Source organism: Polypterus senegalus, chromosome 7, assembly GCF_016835505.1.
Source record: "Polypterus senegalus isolate Bchr_013 chromosome 7, ASM1683550v1, whole genome shotgun sequence".
Classification (NCBI taxonomy): Eukaryota; Metazoa; Chordata; class Cladistia; order Polypteriformes; family Polypteridae; genus Polypterus; species Polypterus senegalus.
Genome location: NC_053160.1, coordinates 108,850,804 through 108,878,402, shown reverse-complemented (window position 1 = coordinate 108,878,402; position 27,599 = coordinate 108,850,804).

The following is a 27,599-nucleotide window of genomic DNA, read 5'->3' as shown; positions in this document are numbered from 1 at the left end:
AAGACCCGGCAATTAAAAGTTTCTCTAGCAGTTTCGCTGAGTTTGTGCCAAAAACCACCCTGACCATCTCATCTTTGTCTGCATAAGCACAGTCCTTCACCCGTGAATATTTAGTGGCAGTGTTTCTATTGGATTGCAGCTGACGGACGGCCTCCTGGGCAGGCACTAAATTACGTGGGAGGCGTAACTCCACCTCCCACGGCCATCGAGCAGACGTCTATTATAGTATATGGACGAAAAAAAAGGTTCCAGTTATGACCATTACGCATAGAATTTCGAAATGAAACCTGCCCAACTTTTGTAAGTAAGCTGTAAGGAATGAGCCTGCCAAATTTCAGTCTTCTACCTACACGGGAAGTTGGGGAATTAGTGATCAGTGAGTCAGTGTGTGAGTCAGTGAGTGAGTGAGTGAGTCAGTGAGGGCTTTGCCTTTTATTAGTATAGATAGATACTTTATTTGCCATCGATGATTGTTTTGGTAAAGCCATACTCAGTGTAATCATTAGATGAACGGTAAAATAGTAAGAGCGAGGGGAGGGTGACTTATTGAGGCACGCAGACGAACCCACAATAGCACGTGAGCTCGATGTAGTGCGTGTCAACTCGATGTGAATTGCGCGATCACATTCGAAAAAACATATCTTTTCAAGTTCTATTTAGTCGACACAAATATCTTTGGTTGGAATGTAAGGTGAATTTACTCTTTACATTTCTATGGTGAAGAAAAATGTAACTATTTCAATATATATATACATACATATATATACACACACATACATATATATCAGCGCTTCTCGAATCATTTTATCCTCGCATCCCCTTGGTTTGAGACGTATGAAAAAATATGCGGTTAACGCAGAAAGACAGATCACCAATTGAAGCTTTATGAATAATAAAGATGCTGCAGATGTTCTACCAGATGGTTGTGGCGAGTGCCCTCTTCTGCGCGGTGGTGTGCTGGGGTGGCAGCATAAAGATGAAAGACGCCTCACTCCTGGACGAACTTGATAAGAAGGCAGGCTCTATTGTAGGAGTAAAGTTGAACAGTTTAACATCTGTGGCAGAGCGACGGGCATTAAGCAAACTCCTGTCAATCATGAATAATCCACTGCATCCACTGAACAGTGTCATCTCCAGGCAGAGGGGTAGCTTCAGTGACAGACCTTTGTCACTGTCCTGCTCCACTGACAGACTGAGGAGATCGTTCCTCCCCCACACTATGCAACTCTTCAATTCCACCCGGGGGAGTAAATGCTAACATTACTCAAAGTTATTGTCTGCTTTTTTTATTTTTATTTTTTTTTTCATTTTTTTATTTTTATTACTATTTAATTTAATATTGTTTCTTTGTATCAGTATACTGCTGCTGGATTATGTAAATTTCCCCTTGGGATTAATAAAGTATCTATCTATCTATCTATCTATCTATCTATCTATCTATCTATCTATCTATCTATCTATCTATCTAATAGATACTTTATTCGCCATCAATGATTGTTTTGGTAAAGCCATACTCAGTGTAATCATTAGATGAACGGTAAAAAACTAAGAGCGAGGGCAGGGTGACTTATTGAGGCACGCAGGCGAAACCACAATAGCACGCGAGCTTGATGTAGTGCACGTCAACTCGACCTGAATTGCGCGATCACATTCGAAAAAATATATCTTTTCAAGTTCTATTTAGTCAACACAAATATCTTTGGTTGGAATGTAAGGCTAATTTACTCTTTACATTTCTATGGTGAAGAAAAATGTATGCAATAATGCCTACATTTAACTTACATTCCTACCAAAGACATTTCTGTCGACTAAATAAAAATTCCTTCTGTTTAAAAATAAATAGAACTTGAACAGATATGATAGTTCATAATATCCACGCAGACTTGCACGTAAGAGCGGGAGTCATCTGTTTTAACAAGCAGCGTATTGCACGAAATAGAAATACGAAATAGCCTGCCCATTTAATTATTTAGGAATGGATAAATAAATTAAGATTTTGTACAAATAATGTTTTTCATTTTTCTTCCTTGATGGATTCTGGCACCCCCTGCAACAGTTGCTCGCACCCCAAAGAGTATATATATATATATGTGTGTGTGTGTGTATATGTATATGTATATATGTAGATATATTTTTAAATATGTGTGTGTATGTATGTATGTATATGTATATGTAGATATGTATATATATATGTATATATATTTGGATGTATGTGTATATATGTATATATATATTGTCAGGGATGCCAGGGGCCATGACCCGGCCGGGACGCCATGAGGGACCGGATGTGGGTCTGCGCCCACCCTGGATCACATGGGGGTCGCCTTCCTGGTTGCTTTGGGGCCACGGGTAGAGGGCATGGAAGCTCCACCCTGTAGGGGCCCGTGGTCACCGCCAGGAGGCGCCCCAATGCCTTGGGACCTGTTACCCCATCACTTCCCGCCACACCAGGAAGTGCTGGGGGAAGAATTAGGACGGCGCCCGGAGAGCTGCCGGGAGGACAGCCGGCACTTCCGCCACACTGGGGCGTGGCTAGAGGAGGAATGCCGGGAACACCTGGGGCTCATCTGGGTCATATATAAAAGGGGCCGTCTCCCTTCATTCGAGGCTGGAGTCGGGAGGAGGAAGGACGAAGCTCAGGAGAGCTGTGGAGGCGGCCCGAAGAGAGGCATTGTGGCCAGGACTGAGTTTTGGGGGGTTTTTGTGCAAATGACTGGGTCTTAGTGACCATTACTGGGGTCTGTGTGACCAACTTAAATACTGTAAATATTGTAAATAAACGTGTGGTGGTTGAGAACAACATGTCCGCCTATCTGTGTCCGGGTCAACTTCCACAATATATATGTATGTATATATATGTGTGTGTGTATATATATATGTGTATATGTATATATGTAAGGATATGTATATATATATATGTTTATATGTGTGTGTGTGTGTATATATATATATATATATATATATATATCTATACTAATAATAGGCAAAGCCCTGACTGACTGACTCACTCACTCACTGACTCATCACTAATTCTCCAAGTTCCCGTGTTGGTAGAAGGCTGAAATTTGGCAGGCTCATTCCTTACAGCATCCTTACAAAAGTTGGGCAGGTTTCATTTCGAAATTCTACACGTAATGGTCATAACTGGAAGCTATTTTTCTCCATTTACTGTAATGGAGTTGAGCTCGAAAGCCGTGGGGGGGGGGAGTTTTGTGTGACATCATCACGTCTCCCACGTAATAACGTGAACTGACTGTCAATGCAGTGCGTAGAAAACCAGGAAGAGCTCCAAAAAGCGCTGAAGAAAACATGCATTATATAAGTGAGAAGGCAGCGAAACAACAAGAAGCGAGCGAGTGACATATAGAACCATATTCATGAGTGCTGCTACTTCGGAAACAAAGCATAGTGTAAACCTAAAGTTTAAATTAAGTTCATAGACAGGCTGCCGCTGGCATTTGTCATGCCCACAGGTAATACGGGATACAAGTTTAATGAGAGGACGCAGGATATAAACGAGAGTTTTGATCACTTTGTAACTAAGTTAAAATTGCACGTGAAGGGCTGTGCTTATGCAAATTCTGAGAGACTGTGTTTGTGGGGGATTGACAGTTAAGGTGGGTGGGGGAGTCATGTCATCATCTCCCCTCCCATTCACCTCATTTCGCTCTGAGCTGAGCTCCGCAGCTAACGCACGCAGTGTTACGGAAGCGACGTGGTGACGCTGCCACCAAATACTCACAGAAAAATCCACAACTTAATACACACGCTGTCTCTAGAGTTTCTCCACACTCTGAATCCTCCAGGCACTACTTACAAAAGGTTACATTGACAATCGTGTTACGTTATTTTTAAAATGTTTCCTTTTCTTAGCACAAGCACAGCTGAGAAGCTTTGATGCATATGCTCTATAACGCATTAAAAAATCACGCATTTAATCACACTTTGCAATACAAGCAAAGGGGAACTTCTGTCAATGCATGATTTCCTGGTACACGATTACATTGATCAGCGCCCAGATTCATTTTACCCTCGCACCCCCTTGGTTTGAGAAGAAGTATGAAAAAAACACAGAAAAACAGATCACCAATTGAAGCTTTATGAATAATCGATTCGCCATCAATAATTGTTTTGGTAAAGCCATACTCAGTGTAATCCTCCTTCCATTTTATAATTTTTCCGCCACTACCCATAATTAAATGAACGGTAAAAAAGTAAGAGCGAAGCGAGGGTGACTTATTCAGGCAAGCAGGCGACGGCTCAATAGCTCGAATTTGTATAAAAGTAGGTTCTATTTAGTCACCAGAAATATCTTTGTTAGGATTGGAAGTTGAATTTAGTCTTTAAATTTCTATGGTAAAGAAAAAATTATGCAATGATGACTAAATTTAACTATATAAAGTCAAAAGTTTTATATATAAAGTCATTCCCGAGTATATATAGCCAAACCTTGATTATATAAAGTCACTGTCGGAATATATAAAGTCAAAACTTGAATATATAAAGTCAGCGCTAGAATATATAAAGTCAAAGCTTGAATATATAAAATCATTCCCAAATATATAAAGTCAAAACCTGAGTATATAAAGACAGCGTTGGAATATTTCTGAATATATAAAGTAAGCGCTGGAATATATAAAGTGAAAACTTAAATATATAAAGTCAGCGCTTTATATATTCTAACGCTGACTTTATATATTCAAGTTTTCACTTTTATATATTCCAGCGATGACTTTATACATTCAAGTTTTGACTTTATATATTCCAGCTGACTTTTAGATATTCAGAAAAAAGTTTTGACTTTATGTATACCGATGCTGACTTTATATATTCAAGTTTTGACTTTATATATTCTGACGCCGACTTTATATATTCACAAAATCAATGTATTTGTCTGTTTAGCACCCCATAGTATATGTGTGTGTGTATATATGTACACATGTATGTATATATATATATATATATATATATATATATATATATATATATATATATATATATATATACTCATATATATATATATATATATGCCAGCAACACTCATGACAATGACAAACCAATTACATTAACAATCATGTTACGTTATTTTTAAAATTTTTCCTTTTCTTTTTCATAACTTTTTTAACACAATACTTCTCCGCTGCGAAGCGCGGGTATTCTGCTAGTATATATATGTATGACAGCAACACTTATCACTCACAGCAGTGACAAAACAATTACATTGACAATCATGTTACGTTATTTTCAGAATGTTTCCTTTTCAAATGATGCAAATGATACTGTTTTAAACGTTATTGTTTTTTCATCAAAAAACCCGGTTTATACGTCTACCTGTATTAGTTTAAATGGCACTTTTGCCACTCGCAATATGGCGAATTCGCTGACGTATTGTGTCGACTGGGCAACACAGTGAATGCGGTGTCTATCTATATATGTCTATGCTTTTAAGCCCCTCTGACCACCTTTGACCCCAACAGTCCCTGCAGGGACTACAGGAAGATGTGGTTTTAACAAATAGTAGCACTGCTACACTCCTATACATAGACACAGCAATCAGGCAGGGTTGTGGCCAGGTTAGTTGCCAAGTAATCCTGTTCCCTGCATTTATAATGTTCTTTGCATCAACCATCAACGGCTTATAGTGCGACTGTGATCAACAGTGTTGGGAGTCCACAGTTGCCCTGGCAACTGATAAGCTGTCTTCCCCCAGATGCAGCGATCATGCATTTAAAAGGTTTATTTTGTACAGTACCTTACAAAATGCTTCTTAACATAGCTTGCACGACTACCATTCTCTGTCGCTTACTCTTTCTATTCTTCCACTCCTCTCAGGTGAGCTTTGTCTGCCCTTTAAAACTGGACTCCAACTCGCTTGGGTGAGGCAGAATGGTTTCTATTCTTTCAGACCCATGAGTACTTTCACTGCTGGGAAATTACCAGTAGAAAGCAGTTTGTGTTAGGTGGAATACCAACAAAGTAGGGATCACAAATTCCTTCAGTATCCATTGGCAGTGCCCATGGAACCATACAGGGCTGCTTTGTACAGCTTTGTAGTCAGTTGGTTGATAGACTTTTCCACAGCTCGATCCCCTCTCTGGTGTGGCTTTTTTCTCCCTGGAGTCGGGTAATTTGTTCGTTTGCAGACCTTTGTTGCAGTTCAGTCTCCAGATTCAAGTGCTGTTATTTCCAATATGGTTTTACCTGCATACTGTATGTAAGGACTTAAGAGTTTAGTTCAATATTAGTCACTATTACAATACTTTATGTTTAAATAGTGTCTCATGAGGTGTTCGGCCTGTTTCGTTGAGCATACCCATTAATGAAATAATGCTAGTGGTAAAATAGATGGTCATTTGTAATCTAGCTTTTTATATTTTGTGCTTGTATTTTGGCCACATAATTTTAACAGTCAAAAATGAATTGTACATCTGATAAGCAAAAGTTTCCATTCATTGTATCAATTATGCTCAAAAACAGATCCCTCAAAACACAGTTTTTCTCTATATTTGTACACAGTTTGGCCATTGTTGTGGACTTCACTCAGTTAAAAGCATTTTCATCATAATAAGTAAATCCATCCATCCATTATCCAGCCCGCTATATCCCAACTACAGAGTCATGGGGGTCTGCTGGAGCCAATCCCAGCCAACACAGGGTGCAAGGCAGGAAACAAACCCCTCGCAAGGCACCAGCCCACCGCAGTAACAAGTAAATCATCATAATATAAACTAAAGTCAATCTTAATATATAAAAAATACATGATATATGATAAAATACAAGGCAGCAGACTGAAAAAGGTTTGGGGTTGGCCAACCCAGATATATACTGAAATAACATCACAGCAAAGAAAACACTCTTTACAAAATGGAATTTGCAGTTGACCTGAGTAACATACTGAGACTGCTCCTTAAATATGGTGGGTAGGAGGAAGAGGTGGAGTCAGGATAGCTGGAACCGGAACTGATGTAGCAGGAAGGGAACTTCTGAATAGCAGAAATGATGTGATCAAGGTTGGCCGGAAGTGATGTTAACAGTGGGTGGATCAATGGTGATGTCATTAAGAGACAGGGTCTTCGGCTAGGCAGTAAAGGGTAAGAGGAGAAAAGATCAGGTGAGAGCACCAATCATCTGTCTGGCTAACAAATAACACTATATGAGCCTGTAAGCTGTCTCCCATGCACACACAGGTGACAATATATACCAAGGGAAAACACATTAAATTTGTCTCACAATATTCAAACTGTTGGCACATAACGTTTGCTGTTACGACATCGACCAAGTTGCCGACCATGGGGTATGCACGACAGAGCCCTGCCCGCCAACTCTAACCCTCCTCCCGCGTCCACCCTCGCTTTCGAGGCATGCGCACTGCCTGCTCATGTGCCTGCCCCCAACACCTCACCAAACACATGTTTACACACTGCATACAGCGATTCCCATCCGCGACAAACATGCTTCTTCGTAGATGGCCCTGCAGGAACAGGGAAAACCTTTGTCTATAAAACCCTGATTCATACCATCAGAGCTAGGAAGCTAGGATCATCGTCCTGCTTCCACCTCAAAACCGGTCCCGCCAACACGCAGCCGACACAGCATTTCTCAATTCTTATTTGTCCTCTTCCAAACCCCTCCCCATGCTGCCAGTGGCTCCTCTTTAAAACTGGTTCTGCCTACACGCAGCTGACAAGGCATTTCTCGTCAAGCTTCTGCAGTACAATTACAAAATAAAGCAAACTCTACATGCAGCGAAAATTTACTTATCCAGCTAGATTCCATGCTCAGAACCATCAACCCCTTCGCTAAATCATACAAACACATTCATGAAATCACTCAGTCCAATCCAACAGCATCTGTACGAATGCTTTTCGAGGAAAACCTAGGCAGGATTTACGACAATACAATGCCCCGACATGTCACACCAGTGTTGCAGCTATTTTTATCGGAGAAGATGGCGAACCGCCTGCCAAAAGGGACATTTGCATCTGTCCCATAGGCAACTCCTGTAAACAGATTTCCACGCTCAATATGAATTGCAATCCTATGGTTTACCCACTTTTATTCCCTTATGGAGACATTGGCTGGCACAAAGATTTACAACATGTTCCCGATAAAAGAACCACCAAGCGAAGAAGGCTTACTCAATGCCAATTTTACGCGTACAGATTAGCAATGAGAAATACATTTAGTATTTTGCACTCCAGCGGCGAACTATTCCAACAGTACGTCGTAGATGCGTACGTTAAAACAGAGGGTGTGCATCTCAACTATCTCAGATTAGATCAACAAGATTTGCGTGTGGAACAATACAAAGGACTGTCAGATGCATTGCAAGCAAACGCTGAAAATAACAACGTACGTATAGGCAAAATGATCGTATTACCGCCCACATTTCCAGGAAGTCCAAGATACATGCAACAAAACTAGCAGGATGCCATGGCCATAGTACGTAAATTCGGACAGCCTGATTTATTTATCACTTTCACATGTAATCCTGCTTGGCCGGAAATTCTACATGCACTGTCGGATACCCAAAGACTGGAGCACAGACCTGATATTGTAGTACGAGTCTTTTGGATTAAGCTGCAGGAATTACTTAGAGACATTCTACAACAACATCTTTTTGAGGTTGTTATTGATTATATTTACGTAATCAAATTTCAGAAGCGCAGCCTTCCTCATACCCACATGCTGTTTACTCTTCATAATAATTCTAACAACCAGTCTTCAGCCACGGTCAGTTGTACATGGCTTTTTCTAGGGTTAGATCTTTCGACTCATTATCTGTCGTCACCACCAAAAATCTATTCATAACTGTGTCTTTTAAAAAGTATATATTTCTTCTTGATTTCTGAATTCTTTTCTCACCGTTTTCCGTTCCTATTCTTACACCGCCATATACTATGGCGGGCTTCGGCTTGTAAACGTATAAAACATCATAAACTCCCCTTTATTGACACTTGTGTCAATTTTCCTATTATTATTTTATGTTTAGAGGAAATGTGGAGCAAGATGGTATCAGTCAGTAAGGACCTTGAAACTGACCCTATTAATATGACAACTTGATAAAAGCCAAATATTATAATTCTACAGATGATACAAATACGTCCAGGGATGAAAGACAATAACAAAGAAAAACAGGAAGCAGAGTGGTATGTATGTTATTAGTTAAAGATGCATGTTCTCTGGAGGTTACTGTAAAAATTAAGAAAAATCCACTTCATTATTCTACGTTAGAAATTTGTTTCCATGGTTTCTGTACCCTACCAATTAATGAATGACAATAAAACACCAGCATCCTCCAGAGAACATCTCTCAGTGTGCATATTAGACAGACATTAATGAATTTCACACTCTGGACTGGTAAATTCCTAATTAATTATACAGATAAGTTGAAAATAAGCTAAAACAGTTAAACTCCACATTCCCTTTTTTAATTTTTCTTATTGCAGAATATTGTTCAAGTATATGCAGTTTTGGGATTTAAATCATTTAAAAAAGAAATTTATTTTCCACTACATCTAAGGCTAACAGGATAATTCATATAAAATATATCTTATCATTTCCCACATCATATGCTTTATATTAGAGATTAGAGATTAGAACAATCTAGACGAGAACAGGCCATTCAGCCCAACAAAGCTCGCCAGTCCTATCCACTTGTTTCCTCCAAGAAAACATCAAGTCGAGTTTAGAAAGTCCCTAACGTCTTACTGTCTACCACACTACTTGGTAGCTTATTCCAAGTGTCTATCGTTCTTTGTGTAAAGAAAAACTTCCTAATGTTTGTGCGAAATTTACCCTTAACAAGTTTCCAACTGTGTCCCCGTGTTCTTGATGAACTCATTTTAAAATACAAGTCTCGATCCACTGTACTAATTCCCTTCATAATTTTAAACACTTCAATCATGTCACCTCTTAATCTTCTTTTGCTTAAACTGTAAAGGCTCAGCTCTTTTAATCTTTCCTCATAATTCAACCCCTGTAGACCTGGAATCAGCCTAGTCGCTCTTCTCTGGACCTTTTCTAGTGTTGCTATGTCCTTTTGTAGCCTAGACCAAAACTGCACACAGTACTCAAGATGAGGCCTCACCAGTGCATTATAAAGGTTGAGCATAACCTCCTTGGACTTGTACTCCACAGATCGTGCTATATAACCTAACATTCTGTTAGCCTTCTTAATGGCTTCTGAACACTGTTGGGAAGTTGATAGCTTAGGGTCCACTATGACTCCTAAATCCTTCTCATAAGGTGTACTCTCGATTTTCTGACCGTCCATTGTGTATTCAAACCTAATATTTTTACTTCCTATGTGTAATACTTTACATTTACTGACATTAAATTTCATCTGCCACAAATCTGCCCAAGCCTGTATGCTATCCAAGTCCTTCTGTAATGATATAACGGATTCCAAATTATCTGCTAATCCACCTATCTTGGTATCATCTGCAAACTTAACCAGCTTGTTACTTATATTCCTATCTAAATCATTTATATATATTAAAAATAGCAGCGGCCCTAGCACTGACCCCTGTGGAACACCACTCTTAACATCGCCAGTTCTGATGAGGTTCCTCGCACCATCACCCTCTGCTTCCTGTGTCTGAGCCAATTCTGCACCCATCTAAAAACATCACCCTGAACTCCCACTTCTTTTAACTTGATGCCCAACCTCTCATGTGGCACCTTATCAAATGCTTTCTGAAAGTCCAGATAAATAATATCATAAGCTCCACTTTGATCGTATCCTTTTGTTGCCTCCTCATAGAATTCCAACATGTTAGTAAAACACGACCTCCCTCTTCTGAACCCATGCTGACTGTTCAGAATAACTCCTGTCCTTGCCATGTGTTGCTCAATCTTATCCTTAATAATTCCTTCCATTAATTTTCCTGTGATGCTTGTTGCTTACTGGCCTATAGTTGCTTGGATCTGCCCTGTCACCCTTTTTATATAATGGGATGATATTTGCCATTTTCCAGTCCTTTGGAATCTCTCCAGTGCACAGTGACTTCCTAAAAATATGTGTCAAGGGTTTATATATGTACTCACTAGCCTCCTTAAGAACACGAGGATAAATATTATCTGGGCCTGGTGATTTGTTTGATTTCATCTTATTTAATCTGAGCAGCACTTCTCCCTCTACAATTTCCAAATCCCTCAGTACCTCCTTAGTAGTTGTGTTTACCTCTGGCAGGTTATCCACTTGCTCACTTGTAAACACCTCAGAAAAATGTAAGTTTAGGGCATCTGCTATTTCATTGTCTGTATCTTTTAATTCCCTTTACTATTCCTGATGAACTTGACCTCCTCCTTAACTGTTCTTTTACTACTAAAATACTGAAAGAATCTCTTGGGGTCTTCTTTCGCCTTATCTGCTATATTCCTCTCCAACTGTCTTTTAGCCTCTCTGATATCCTTCTTAATGGTTGCCCTCGTGTTCTCATACTGTACATTCTCTTTGCAGTCATTAGTCTTATATGCCTTATACAGCAGTTTTTCCTTTGCAACTTCTTTTTAAATCTTTATTAATCCATCGTGGAGTTTTTTAGTTTCCTATTACTTCCAAATTTAGGTATGTATCTGTCCTGCATTACATGTAAAACATTTTAAACCTGTTCCACTGCTCCTCGACTGTCTCCACATTTAAAAGCTTATCCCAGTCTATCCTACTTAGACTTTGTCATCTGCTCAAAATTAGCCCTACTAAAGTTCAACTTAACAATTTTAGTCTTTGCATCTGTACTCTTACAAAATACTGAGAATTGTATTACATTATGGTCACTTGACCCTAGTGGTTCAATCACCTCTACACCCTCAATTCTATCCTGATTATTACAGAATACTAAATCCAGACAGGCTTCACCCCTTGTTGGTGCTTTAACATGCTGTGTTAAAAACAGTCGCTGATTACTTCTAAAACTCCTGCTCTTGTGCTCCTCCATCTGTAAGGTTATCCCAGTTAATATTTGGATAATTAAAGTCCCCATGACTATAATATCCCCTGTAAACTTGCCTTTTTGATATTACTAGAAAGATGTGTGTTGAAATTACTGTCTGAATTGGGTGGTCTATAACACACTCCTAAAATGAGACCTTTTCCCTAATATTTTCCAGGCGAAGCCACATGTCCTCACTAAGATGGGGCTCATCATCCAACTGAAGATGACTTACATTTAAACCCTGTTTGGCATAAACAGCAACCCCACCTCCTTTTCTGTTCTGTCTATCCTTCCTAAAAATGTGTATCCCTCTATGTTACACTCATCCCCATCTTTGTTATTTAGCCAGGTTTCCGTTATTGCTATAATATCATAATTATGCTCTGCTACATACAACTCCAACTCACTTACCTTATTTTTGATACTTCTAGCATTAAGGCAAGCTATTTTTAATGTGTTAATCCTTCTATCATTTACGTGTTTGCTTAGAATTTACATTACTATGCATTTTTATTTCTACACCATTGTTTGTTCTTCCATGTATAGATCTAAATCTGGCCTGTCCTAAACTCCCTGCCCCCCATTCCCTAGTTTAAACAATCCTCGACTAGCCTACACATATGCCTCCCCAATACATTGGTGCCCCTCCGGTTCAGATGTAACCCGTCACGCGAACAGGTCCCATCTGTTCCAAAAGGAGTCCCAATGCCCCATAAACCTATACCCTTCTACCCTGCACCAAGATTTGAGCCACGCGTTAAGCCTTCTAATCTCCTCAATCTTACCTGGACTGGCGCGTGGCACAGGCAGAACTTCAGAGAAGTTATGGTTATGGTTATTGTTATGTAGATGGCGCAGTGGTAGCGTTGCTGCCTTGCAGTAAGGAGACCTGGGTTCGCTTCCTGGATCCTCCCTGCGTGGTTTGCATGTTCTCCCTGAGCCTGCGTGGGATTCCTCCCACAGTCCAAATACATGCAGGTTAGGTGCATTGGAGATCCTAAATTGTCCCTGGTGTGTGCCCTGCACTGGGCTGGCACCCTGGACGGGATTTGTTTCTACCTTGCACCCTGTGTTGGCTGGGATTGACTCCAGCAGACCCCTGTGACCTTGTGTTAGGATATAACAGGTTGGGATAATGACTGTAGATCAGTACAAATCATATCAAAACACATCTATTATTACCTTTCAACATTTAATCTTAAAGCTAAACAGTTTCTCTATACATTTCCCAGCTATGTTTCTTTAAGCTAATATTTTGCTACATTGTCCAGAATGTTTCATTAGAACATCAAATTATAGGGAATAAAGCTAAAACTTCATTCAGCTATGTAGTCATTCAAACACGACATTCTATTCTATTTCACATTTAAAGTGTAAAAATTATTTATAGCACAAGAAGTGGATGGGAAATCAACATCATATTGTATCAAATGCCTTATAATTCAAAATCTAAAAGCTCACAGAGTAGTTAGTGTCTTACATCATTGCATACAGTACTTTAAAGAAAATATTCTGATATATAAAATTTAGCTATGCTTAAAAATACTGATTTCTTTGACCCAGAACTTCCTGTTAAGTTCTTCTTGCATTATTTTACATTGATATCCTCCCTGGGCATTTTTACCATCTTTTCCAGAATGTTGATTCTGTAAAGAAAAGCACAGTCTCCCTTTTTTACCTTGTTTTTATTAGTTAACCCACCTTTTGTACAGCATATCTTAGTATGGAACACTACCTAGATTGAAGCCAGTGTTCATCACCAGCTTTTTTTCTGTCTTTGAGAACTGAAGGAACCTTCATCCATTTGAGTATGGCAAGTACTCAAAGAAAAAGAGCACACATATTTATACTAAATCTGGAAACCTTTTTATTAGACAGAATCATATTCAATTAAGTTTAAATTCAAAACACACATATTAATGTACACCTTTATTAATTCATTTATCATTCCAAACAACAACACATATTTTCACACTTTGTCTTTAACCAAACATATTCCCAAACTCAATTAAATTCCTTCAAATGCGCTTTAGTCTCAGAGATCTCTTTCACATTGCATATATACTCAGATCAGTGCTGGGCAGTATACCGGTTCATACCAAAAAACATTTTTTATTTTTGTTATGACAACACCGGTTTAAATAGACTAAACAAAGTTTGGAATTTGGCGCAGTGGGAAACTGTTTAAGGGGGAAGACCTTTTTCACTGCTGCACCGCTAAAAACGCATGCAATGGACTACATGCATTAGTGGAAAATGAACAGAGAACATTTTGAAACTGAAGCTGTAGCAGACAATAAAGTTGAACATGATGACACAGTAGAATTTTTGCCGAAAAAAGGAGCCGTGTCTGTTGTCTGGAGATACTTTAGTTTTAATTTCTGGACCATTATCTTCAAATGTGTGAATACTGTTTCTATACTACTGGATAATACTGCAAGCCAAGTTGTACTTGTTTTATTTTTTTTTCAGTACCTTGTAATGTACCTGGGTACTGTGTAATAGTGTGACAACATGTTGACTTTATTCTCGACATTTCTACTTTATTCTCGCCGTTTATATCGAGATTAAAGTTGACATGTTGACTTTATTCTCGTAATTTGTCTTTAAAGTAGAACATCGTAAACTAAAGTTCATCTAAAAATGAGTATTTAATTTACTAGATTTTCTCAAACCCCGTCATAAGTTATGTAACACATAAAATGCTTTGTGTTAAGTGTTCCCTGAGCCATGTTAATCGTTACATGCTTCTTAAACTGACTTCCTCTTGCACTAAGAGGAGGCACAGGCAACGATCGCCACATAGAATACATTAAGTTCATGATATTCCTGCTCCCTGAACATTTAGAATGCTAAGATAAATACTTGATATAATTTTCACGATGAAATGCATTAAAGCATGTATTAATCATGTCGGGGCACAGTGATGTGGAGGTTGCACTGCTGCCTCGCAGCAAGGGTGTCCCGGGTGTTCCCTGCCTTGAATTTGTTTGTTTTTCTGGTGGGTTTACTCAGCATGCTTCAGTTTCCTTTCAAAGTCATGTAGGATGTGGGGGTTTGTTATGCTATATTGATCTTGCTAGTGTATGTGTTGCTCATATTCACCCTGCGATGTGTTCCTGCCTCGTACACAATGCTTGCTGGGATGGGCTCAACCCTGAATGGATGGCATAATTAAACATGTATAACAAAGATTTTTTTAAAGTTTATAACTAATTTTAATTTCACAAAGACGTTTATCGTGTGGTGATTGGTTATTTGGAGAAAGAAAAAGGAAGGATAGGAACTGGGGGTTTGGAACGTCAGACAGAGACAGCATGCATGCAATAAAGAAAGGCCGCTCATCCATTGAATTCTGTGTTCATGTTTCCGACCACCAGATCACAAACTCAACATTTACACAATATTTTAGTTTAACCACTGCGATACCCATTCATACATCCAGTTTTTTGGAGCTTCGTCACACCTATACACTGAACATACACCTGGGGACCCCTTACTGCGAGGGAGCAGTACTACCACCACAGCACCGTGCATGTTTAATACCTACTTTAAGTATTGATCTTAACATTCTAAATTTTCAGAGAGCAGGAATATCATGAAGTGAATGTACTGTATTCTGTGCAGAGATTCCTGCCTGCACCTCTTCTTAGTGTAGAGGAAGTCAGTTTAAGAAGCATGTAGTGATTAACAACTGGGCCGGGGAACACTTAACACAAAGCATTTAATGTGCTACATTAACTTATGATGGGATTTGAGAAAATCTAGTAAATGAAACATAGATTTTAGGATGAAGGTTAGTTTACGAGATTCTACTTTAATGACAAAATAAACTATGAGAATAAAGTGGAAATGTTGGCTTTGATCTTAACATAAGCGTCGAGATTAAAGTAGAAATGTCGAAAATAAAGTGAACATGTCGACATGCTGTATGGCTATACCACAAATAGCATTATAAGTATCAGTTGCAGTTTTATTATTTATGTATATAGCTTAACTTGAAGCATGGTCCATATTAATGCAATTTGCCTTAATTATGGTTCAGTTGGTAAAGATGTTTCACCAAGTTGCATTTGTTTTATTTTATTTTAGTTTTATTTGGCGAATACTGTGTAATACACCTGGGGTTGAAGTCTTGAAGTCTTCCAGTATTATTACTGGAAGTTACACTATTATTTATTTTATTGTTGTTATTTATTAGTTTAAATATTATGCAGTTTAATGATGTTGTTTAAAAAGTCTCTTTCACGTGTCAGTGGACAGAGATTGTTAACATTAACAGAAAGTGTAGTTGGTTTACAAAAAATATTTACTTTTTCTTCCTTTTCTAAGACATGTTCAGTGCAATACAACTGTTGACAAGCACCTCTGGATATTTTACTAAGTCTAAATTCCTCTTTGGATGGTTGAAAATATGTTGTCAAAATTTTAGTTTAAGTTGTTTGCAAAATTTGTTCAATAAAAAGGTTCAATATTTTGACTTCAACTGTCAGGAAATGTGATTTCTTCTCTTCATTAGTGTCACTCCCTCGAAAACTATCTCTTTATGGGAGCATGCAAACCTGTATTAATACTTGTGTGCACATTAAAATGTTTTTTTGTACAATGCTCATGACAGTGGAATAGGTTATTCTTAACCAGTCTACTGCAGTAATTGCAGTGAAAAATGTGGTTAACATCCATTCATGCATGGGAAAAAAATACCATTGATTACCGTGAAACCGGTATAAATTTGTAAAATACCGTGATATAGAATTTTGGTCATACTGCCCAGCACAAACTCAGACTTACCTAAACTGTCTTTTACACCTTTATACTTACTCAAGTATTATTATTATTAGTAGTAGTAGTAGTAGTAGTAGTAATAGTAGTAGTAGTAGTAGTAATAGTAGTGTTTAGCATCTACTGTTAAAAGCATTTACACTCTTTTCCTCTCATGTATACATTAATTACATTCCACAAATAGAATGTACAAGTAATTTTCTGTTGCTGGGCAACTGTGCTAATCTCTGCACCATCATACTACCCCTAGCTAAATAACCTAACGACTCCTGTAAAGCATTTAAAACAATATCCATAACATACATATGCACCTTTCACATTTAGAACCAGTTTAACATGTCAGCTGACACGCACTAGTATTATCTATGCTTGATATTCATTCTGCACTGTCCAAAAGATTCACAGCACACTCAGTATCACACACACATACCAGCAGCATTTTATTCTTGAAAGAAATTATCTCCTTTATATTTTATCATTATCAAAAGAACATTTTCATTTAAGATTTTATCAAGGTCTGAAGAAAAGATATTTTGCATATTTATAAACATTTTATAAGCAAAAGTGGAGACATTTTAATTTTGCCAAATATTACACATGTTCAAATTCATTTAACCCAGATTTACAAAAGGGCCCTTGAAATTTATATTAGGTCAGGACATGCTGGGGAGAATACACTGGTTCAGCATGTTGCCTTACCCACCATATGACGGAACAGCTCAGGATTTTGGTTGGCAACCTCCCTAGGGCAGACACATGGTCCAGTCCCACCTCTATCTGCTGCAGCCAGGTGTTACGTGGTCGTCCCCTTGGCTTGGTACAGTCACTCAGGTCCTTAACAATGATAGCTAACAGCTGGATCACCTTTGGGGAATTGTGTCACATGACCGTAGTGCCATAACAGATGCTACCTCATAATGCAGGTAATGTGCCTCATTTGGGACTCCATGAGCAACTGCTCATTTGACATAAAGTAAAATCAGCAGTACCCAAGGATTCTCCAAAGAGACACAGTACCGATGGAGTCCAGTCTTTGTCTCAAGTCACTTGATAGCGTCCATGTCTCGCAACAATATAGCAAGACAGGAAGCACCAAGACTCCAAAGACTTGGACCTTCGTCTTTTGGTATAAATATCAGGAGTGCCACACACCCTTTCCAGTGACCTCATCACTCTTCCCTTTCCAGGTAGAGACAACAAGTCCTGTTTTCCAGTCAGTTGGAAATTGAAGCAAAGATTGCTGGGACTGGCCAGATCTCTGTAGCTGGATACATACACCTTTTATTGGTCATTTAGCTCTGGTGGCTGTCATACTCAGGGAATGGCTGTTGCTGTAGCAGATCAGCTCCTTCCAATGGTGTCTGATGTCACTCCTTTCAATGAGCGTATTATGAAACTCAGATTAAGGCACTCTCTAGATTTCTTGTCTGTTGTCTCAGTGTATGCTCCAACTGTGGTGAGTGATGAGGGAGACATTTTATTCGCAACTTCAGTCGGCAGTTTATGTGTGCCTGCAAAGTGACACTCCTGTGGTCATGGGTGACTTCAATGCAGCCACTGGCACTGACAGGGCTGGCTATGAGGATTGTCTCAGTCCCCATGGGTCTGGTGACTGTGGTGAAAGTAGCTCCATGTTCCTTGACTTTGCAAAAGGTCAGGGGCTGTGGATCTCTGGAAACTGGTTCCAGCACCCTGTGCCGCATTGCTAGACATGGTACTCTAATACTGGTTGTGAGGTGAAGGAGATCGATCACGTCCTTGTGGAGGCTCTTACAAAATTGCAGGGTCTACAGAAGAGCCCAGTTTGTGAATTGTGAACACAGACTTGTTGTTGCTGCTCTGAAGATCCAGCTTAGGTCCAGTTGGCTACCATCTAGTAGGAAAATGAGGCTGGACCTGGCCAGGCTCAATGATCAGGCTGTTTCTGGTGAGTTTGCACACAGTTTGTGCAAGGAACTTACGGACTTGGGTGTGACTGCTGATCCTAATGTGATTTGGGAGACCTTCCGTGACAAGACCCTGGAGGTTGCTGAGGGTTGTGTTGGTGTTACCAGTGTTCCCAGAATGACGTCTTTCATCTGGCAGGGTACTCTGGATGTCATCAAGAGGAGTCACAGCGCACGGCTTGATGGGAACTGAAAATTTATATTAGACTTTTCAAAATTTGTGTTCACTCTGAACATTCCTTTTAACATTAATACATTTCAGACAATGAAGTCCCATTCACGCGTCATTTCTTAGTCATAGAACAGCATTTTCAAAAACACAAAGCGATCTTTGACAACGTTCTAATCACTTGCAACATTTTCCCTCAACAATCTATAATAACTAAAGCATTACTTTTCACCTTTCATACATCCTCTCGATTTCTCTTACTCACAACTTTCAGTCTCTCACTTGCACTCTTCCCTCACTTGTGCAACGTTGCAGTGTGTTTAATTCCTTTTTTTATATTTATTTTAAGCAGTCCCTTCATTATAGTATGTTAATAGTATCTTTAATTTCGCCATATTCCCTACTCCATCATCAGTCTGCTTCCTCTCATGTTCTGAACACTAGCCACACCACAACATCTTCACTTCCTGAACCTTCTTTTGGCCATAGGCAAACAGTAAGATGGGGGTCTAAGGATCCAAAATGTAGTCCCCCGGCATCCAGGTCACCAATTCAGACCCAGAACAGATTCTCAGCACTCCTCAGCACGCCTGTGGAAACTGAGAATAAGAAAGTGCTCATAATTGGTGATTCCATAGTGTGGAATGTTAGAATTCCAAACTATGTTAAACCAGCAGTTAATGTTAAGGGCCTCGCAGGGGCCAAGATTTCTGGCATAGAGGCCGCATTGGACCGTGTTGCGACGATGAAGTATCTACCTGCATGTCGGCACTAATGATATTTATTTACAGCAATCTGAGGTATTAAAGAGGAACTTCATCTCTATGCACCAAAGCTAAAACAAAATGTCGGAATTTAATTGTATCTGGTCCCTTACCAAGATTATATAGAGGGGATGTAATTTATAGCAGATATCATTCCCTTCACTGCTGGCTAGAAACCTGGTGTGCAAATAAAAGCATAGCGTTTGTGAACAATTGGGATGATTTTTGGGAAAGGCCTGGATTTTTCAGAAAAGATGGTCTTCATCCTAACTGGAGGGAATCTTATGTATTATCCCAAAATATGGCAGCAAAACTGCCTGGTTGACTGATTAGAGCACCATCCAGGCCGCAGTCATGTGATCTTAAATCACAGGCTGTTGTTTATCCCACCTGTTATTTTCCTGAAGCTGTTACCCAAAATCCCTGTCATGGGGCATCCAGTAAATTTAGTCTTAATACAAACCTTAAATTAATTGATAACCAAAAATAAGCTGTATAATTAGACCAAGGGATAAAACCAGACCTCCACCAGGGGCATCTGTAATAGAAATTTAATTCAAATTAAAACAAAAATATATCAGCAGTTCAGAAAGAACCATGCAGTTTTAAATGCTGTTTATTGAACATTGCTCTCTTGGCACTAAAGCTGTTTTGGTAAATGATATATATTAAGTACAAAATCTGATCTGTGTCTTCTTACTGAAACCTGGCTTAGTAAATATGACACTGTTCCCTAGCTGAGGCGTCACCAGATGGATACTCGTTCCTTCATAAGTCTAGAGATTCTGGTCGAGGAGGAGGCCTTGGAATAATTCATTGTAACAAAATGCAAATCACTCCTAAAAATTTAGGCAACTTTACATCCTTTGAGGCATTCATTTTAAATATTAAAACAGATTCCAACACAATTATAGTGCTAGTCTACAGACCACCAGGGCCATATTCATTGTTCATGACTGAATTTAGCAACCTTCTGTCTGATTTGGCTATAAATTATGATCACGTAGTTCTGATGGGGATTTTAATGTACACATTGATGTGGAAACTGACACTTTTAGCAAATGTTTTACTTATTTGTTAAATTCAGTAGGATTTTGTCAGATTGTCAAAGGTCCAACTCATAATCATAACCACACATTAGATTTAATTATAACTTACAAAGTTGAAATTCAAAATTTAAATATTACTCCATTAAATGTAGTTATTTCCATCACTTCTTAATTACATTTGATTTAGTTCTGCCCATGCCAACACTCCAGATTAAAACAAAGACAGTGCACATCTAGATTGTAATTCTGCTTCAAAATTTATAGATACCTTGAGTAAGTCGAGTGTAATTGTGGAAAACCATTTAGATCAGTTAACATCAAATGTAAACGTGGAAAACAATTTAGATCAGCTAACATCACATTATAATGTGACCTTGAGAGATGCTCTGGACACTGTGGCTCCCTAAAACAAAAGTGATCAAAGCACATAGAAACTCTCCCTGGTTTAATGAAAACAGTCGCGCTCTTAAATTAGAGTGTCAAAACTGGAGCAGATGGAGAACAACAAAGCTACATGTCTTTCAAATTGCATGGACAGAGAGTGTTAATAAATATAAAAAGCCCTCTTTAAAGCTCGCTCAGAATACTATTCTACATTAATAGATAGCAATAATAAAAATCCTCGGGTACTGTTAGAACAGTGGCTAAATTAACAAATGGGAATTCAGATCAACAGTGCAAAATACATATTAGCAGTACAGACTTTATGAACTTCTTCAATGAGAAAATTAAAAATATAAGATCCCAGATCTCAGCATCACAGTACAAACCAAATACTAGCTTAGCAGACCCTGTCTCACATTGCATTCAGCACTTTAATAATTTTAATCCTGTAACTGAGCAGGAAGTCTTAACTTTAATTTCTAAAATGAAGCCCACTACTTGTTCCCTAGATCCAGTGCCAACAAAACTAGTAAAAGTGCAATGGATGTTCTTGCAGCCCTATTCTAACATTATCAATAGTTCATTATTGCATGGCACAGTACCTGATGCACTAAAAGTGTCAGTCATTAAACCATTACTTAAAAAGTCAGACCTAGACCCACACATACTAAATAATTATAGGCCTATTTCAAATTTACCATTTCTCTCTAAAATACTAGAAAAGTAGTCGCCAGTCAGCTTCAGTCACACCTTACGCATTACAATTTATTTGAGAAATTCCAGTCTGGTTTTGACTGGTCATAGTACAGAAACGCACTAACACGGGTTGTAAATGACATTCTGATATCCTCTGATGAAGGAAACTCCACTGTAATTATGTTGTTGGACTTAAGTGCAGCATTTGACACCATTGACCATTCTATTTTACTGCACAGGCTAGAAAATTATGTTGGGCTTACAGGCCCGTGCTCTTGGTTCAGTTCTTATTTATCAAATCGATTCCAATATGTACAGAAATGTGCTGACAGTACTCCATCATTATACACAGAAGTTCAATATGGTGTCCCGCAGGGCTCAGTACTGGGACCTTTACTGTTTTCACTTTACATGCTTCCACTGGGATCTCTCATTAGGAAACATAATGTTAATTTTCACTGTATGCAGATGACACCCAGTTATACCTTTCATTTAAATCAAATGAAGTTTCTCCGATGTAGTCTTTAATTAGTTGTGTTAGTGTATTAAAGGAATGGATGAATGAGAACTACTTGTCTTTAAATACAGATAAAACAGAGATGTTAATTGTTGGAGGGAATGACGCTGATCACAGCAATATTTTGTCATCATTTAACTCAGTTGGAATCCCAATTAATTTTACTGAATCAGCCTGCAGTTTAGGAGTTCTCTTTGACTCTAGCATGTCATTTAAAGCTCCTATTATAAAGTTGTCCAAAACAAGTTTCTTCCATCTTAAAAATGTTAGAAAATTAAGGTGCTTTCTAAATAAACAGGATTCTGAGAAATTAATTCATGCATTTATCTCTAGTAGGATTGACTACTGCAATGTTCACTGCCTGTTCAAACTGTTCTCTATACAGCCTCCAGTTAATCCAAAATGCGGCTGCATGAATTATTACAAGAACAAGAAAATATGAACACATAACTCCAGTTCTTAAATCTTACACTGGCTCCCAGTTAAGTTTAGGGCAGATTTCAAAATCCTCCTTTTAACATACTGTATAAAGCATTAAATGGCCAAGGTCCGGCTTACTTGTCTGAACTTATCATGACTTACAAACCTGAGCGCACATTAAAATCTCAAGATGCCGGTCTGCTTATGATTCCAAGGATTAATAAAATAACAATGGGAGGTCACACAGCCAACACAGGGCGCAAGACAGGAACAAATCCCCGGGCATGGAGCCAGCCCACCGCAGGGCACACACAGACACACACACACACACACATACACCAAGCACACACTAGGGACAACTTAGGATCGCCAATGCAAATAACCAGCATGTCTGTGCACTGAGGAAGGAAACCAGAGCACCCAGAGGAAACCCACACAGACATGGGGAGAACATGCAAGCTCCACACAGGGAAGACCTGGGAAGCGAACCCGGGTCTCACTTACTGCGAGGCAGCAGTGCTACCACTGCGTCACGGTGCTGCCCCACTTAAATACATTCATTCTCAAATTTAAGACTTGTCTTTTGCTTTAGACTTTTTACTATTTTTTCCAGACCTATGACCTCAATTTACACAATACAATATATCAGTTGCAACAGTCACACATTTACTTTCTTTCAATTCGCTGCATGTTAATACAGTATATCTATGTATTTACAAATCAATGTACAAAAAGAAACAGACAGAAGCAGGCTTTAATGAAGAAGATCAAGTTAACTGCCCTCTCTCACTAACTTCACCAATCTGGGCAAATGAGCAAACATACAACAACCTCTGATTACTTCGATTGCTGCTGTGGATTCCAGCGAAGAGCAGCTCCACACTGCCCACTCTGCCACAAAGAGAGCACATAACCAATACACAGAGAACTTAAACCATACAATCTATACCAATGACTAAAATCTTACTTTTTAGTAAAAGCCATATTCTTTTTCTTAGGAACATGTGTATAAATACTGTACATAGAACCTTTTTGGTGTTTTTTTTTTTTTAAACATCTACTCTTCTCTGAGTGACCTATTAATTCTTCCCTCCTTGATTGAATGCTTCCTTTGCATCTCTGCCAAAGCGTTTTCCAGCTAAGGCCATTCGACACTCTTCCTGGAGCTGGTTCTTTCTGTAGTAACCATTCAATCCCCAGGCCAGCATCCTCTATCCCGAGATAACCTTACGAAAATGTGCTGGCTCATCTTGTACTAAACATTCATAAAGTTGGTTTCTGCTTTTCAGAGCATCCATCCATTCATTTTCCAACCCGCTTTATCTGAACACAGTGCATGTCCTAAGTAATCTATTATTACAATAGCTGTTACCAAAAATACCTGCACAACCCTAGACTTTCACATTAGAGTGGTACTCTCCACTCACTCTAAGTGAATTCCGCAGTAGAACTCAGTAATGTGGCCTTTCAACCTAGGCCAAGTGTGTATCTATTCCACCTTATAAATATGAACCGATGACCCAAATAACCCACTGGAGAAGGATTAAACAGGATTTTTTTTGTTTCTAACTCTGCCCCTCACTAAGTTTACTGGAAGAATAAGACTATATTGAGGCGGTACTTTGAGGACTTTCGCCTACCTACTGGGTCCCCCAATATTACACTTCTACTATATTGGGCAGTAATGTAGTGACCTAAAAGTACTCTATAGGCTTTCCCTCACTTACAAACTTATTCACTATAATCCCTTAATTAATCCATCTGTTTTGCTCCTTCTCTGTTCTTTCTACAATTTTTAGTTCAAAAAGAGAATCTTCTTAACACATCTCCATTGGCAGGTTGAAATTCCCGTGAAACTGACACAATTTAATAGTGAAAATGCTTACCTTAAAGGGATACCATGTTTGTGTCAGTTCTCAGACCATTGCCCTGCTTTCTGGAGACTCGAGCCTCTTTTTCTCCTACACACTCGCCAAATTATGTTGTGGAAAAAACTTTCCTCTATTTTCAAAGATGTCATTCTTGGAGAACAGATGAAAATGCAAAACGATCCTTTATTTGCACATAGATCAGCACAAATGCCTCAGTCCATAGAGTGAACAATCAATAATACAATTCATTCCCTTTTATACTTCTATATTACGATTACCTTATTTAATAAATCACATCATTTGACTCTTAATATGCAGAATTCTATCATCTTAGCCAATTGACTACAGCCACCAGTGACTTTGTGTACATATCAATTCTTTAATTATTCAGAATATTGCTTCATTAATAGGGGCTCCTGTTGGTTTTACCATTGGACTTATCACCTTTTCATAATAGGGGTGATTGGGCTTTCTCACTAGTTTGTTCTTGAATTTTAAGGGGGTGTTCATTACACATCTACATCATTTTATCCTTAGCAACTATCTTGGTGGCTCCTCTAAATGAGACAAAAGCCTCATGTGCCCAAGCTTTAATGTGTATTTAGTTAACCCTTTAGTTACCTTCAGTCCTTTTCGTTATGCTTTTAATATTCCATTGTTACAACTTAATTTAAGTATATTCTTGTATTAAATTGTAAAAATTACCATGTTTTCATCAAAAATATTTGATTAAAATTCTATAATAATTATTTTTATGATGCCAAGTCTTTTACGATTATGTCTGATATTGTATGAAGTTGGGTGTTGTTGCTCAAGAAAAGAATTTGTGCATGGGAGTGCACACTTTCTCTTTACTGTGTGGTCCTTTATCTGTGGTGTAGTGTGATGCTACTTCTCTGTCTTTTCTGTCGTGGCTGAGTCAGTGGCCCAGAGCTTGGTTTAACAGAGTAGACCTTGAAGATAGATAGATAGATAGATAGATAGATAGATAGATAGATAGATAGATAGATAGATAGATAGATAGATAGATAGATAGATAGATAGATAGATAGATAGATACTTTATTAATCCCAAGGGGAAATTCACATAATCCAGCAGCAGCATACTGATACAAAAAAAATAGTTCAGGCCATCTAGCTCCAAGGCTCTATGGAGAATATCTTTGAGACCAAAGAAAGTTGTGAGCTCTTTCCTCCACAGAGAGTGGATGGTTCAGATTCCAACTGAGAAATAGAGCACAAGAGAGAGGAGAGATGAATGTAACTAGATTCAAAGAAAGGTGTTACCTCTAGTGAATAGATCAAGGTCAGTTCCAGTTCCAGATCCAAGGTGTATTTTTTTCCATCAAAGTTGCCACTCGTTGAATTATGAATCTTTGTTTGAACTTGGGTGCCCATTTGGGTACCTTCATGTCTGAATGAGTCTGCAGAGATGGCAGTTCAACTCTGACTTACATTTTATTATCAGATAAAGTACAGGGCTGACCAGGAATGTTAACATCTACAGTTAAGCCATTTTCTCAGGAATGCAGGTTGGGGATAAAGCTGGATTTCTGCACCCCTATTAATTCTTCTGTTTTAACAAACCCTGTGTGCCACTAAAAGCCTAGCAAAAAGTGCACTTCCCACATTATCCAGCTGTGGTTTGTGTTTAGCCATGTAATTTCACAAGACCGTTTTCTGATAAATATATGGGCCCAATAGGGGAGTACAGTGTTACAAAGGACAGTGGCAGCCTGCTCCATGCTGGTCAAATGTGCAGATAGGAATTTCATTGCACTGTGTACATGTAACAATAACTCTGAAATGACCTGATGACATAACATTTTTCATCACAGGAAAACCTTCCATTTTTGAAAAACACTAGTGTTATCATACATCTGCCTACAATTAGTAAGTACAATAGAGATAAGTTATGATGAAATGGAATTAAACAAGATTTTTTAGTGCATGTCTGGTTGCTAATGGCATTAGTAACTTTTACTGTTTCTTGATGGTAGACATTTAATGAAGTCCATTGTATGATGAGGTAATTTTAATAATAATTTTGATCTATGATCCCAATACAGCTTTGTGATTTGAATTAATCATCTTTGAATCAGCTTCATAATATGAATACAGCCACTAGTGCAGTCTCTTAATAATATTGATTGTTAACTAAATACCCCTCTTGGCTCCCTCCTCTCAGAGCAAAGCATACAGATTGGATATTAAGCAAGATTTCTTTTCCATAGCCAAGAAGTCGGTGTGATTTTGGGACTTCTTGAAATTTTAAATATTTATATCAATATTTGCTTCCCAGTAACAGTACTGAAAGTTTGGTAGTACCATACTGACTTTCAATTTTAGCCCTTTCTAGAGTTGCCTTTTTAATTTTTGACCTCTTTGAATTACAGATAAATTGGGATTATAATTGAGGCTAAATTCTTAACAAAGGATGTATTGTGCATATATGGGAGCTCTAAAAGATACTGTATGTATTAGCTTTGTAAGGATCATCATTTTGAAAATATTAATTCTCAGCTAAAGTAAGAATTGATAATTGTATTTAATTGTTTTTATCATATTACTAAAGTTATGTTCAAAGAGATATTTTGTTTGCCTGTGATAATAAGTTCCATGTATTTAAATTCTTGCGATAAAATCGGTGACTTTTGATTCAGCATGGTCTGGCATACAGAATAATTCAAGGGAGAAGCCACAGTCCTTTCAAACTAATTTTGCATCCATGGATCTTATGAAACTTAGTGTTAAGTAAACTTAACACTATTGGGAAATATAAGTATGAGTCTGAGATATGAAGTGCAATACTATTGGGATAAATAGATATTTCTATCAAAACCCTTCACTTATTTTTAATTTTATCTGTGACTGCTGACAGAGCTGGATAGCTAGTGCTTCAATAGCAATCACAAAAACCAAGGGTGATATTATATTTCAGCCAGGGTTCCTCCTGCTGGTGTAACCTGCCTATCACTAAAAGGGGCTGGCCTCAGTCTTATATCAAAAATTCAGAATCAATGTCTCCAAGATGGGACAATTAATTTTGTGAACTGGAATGTT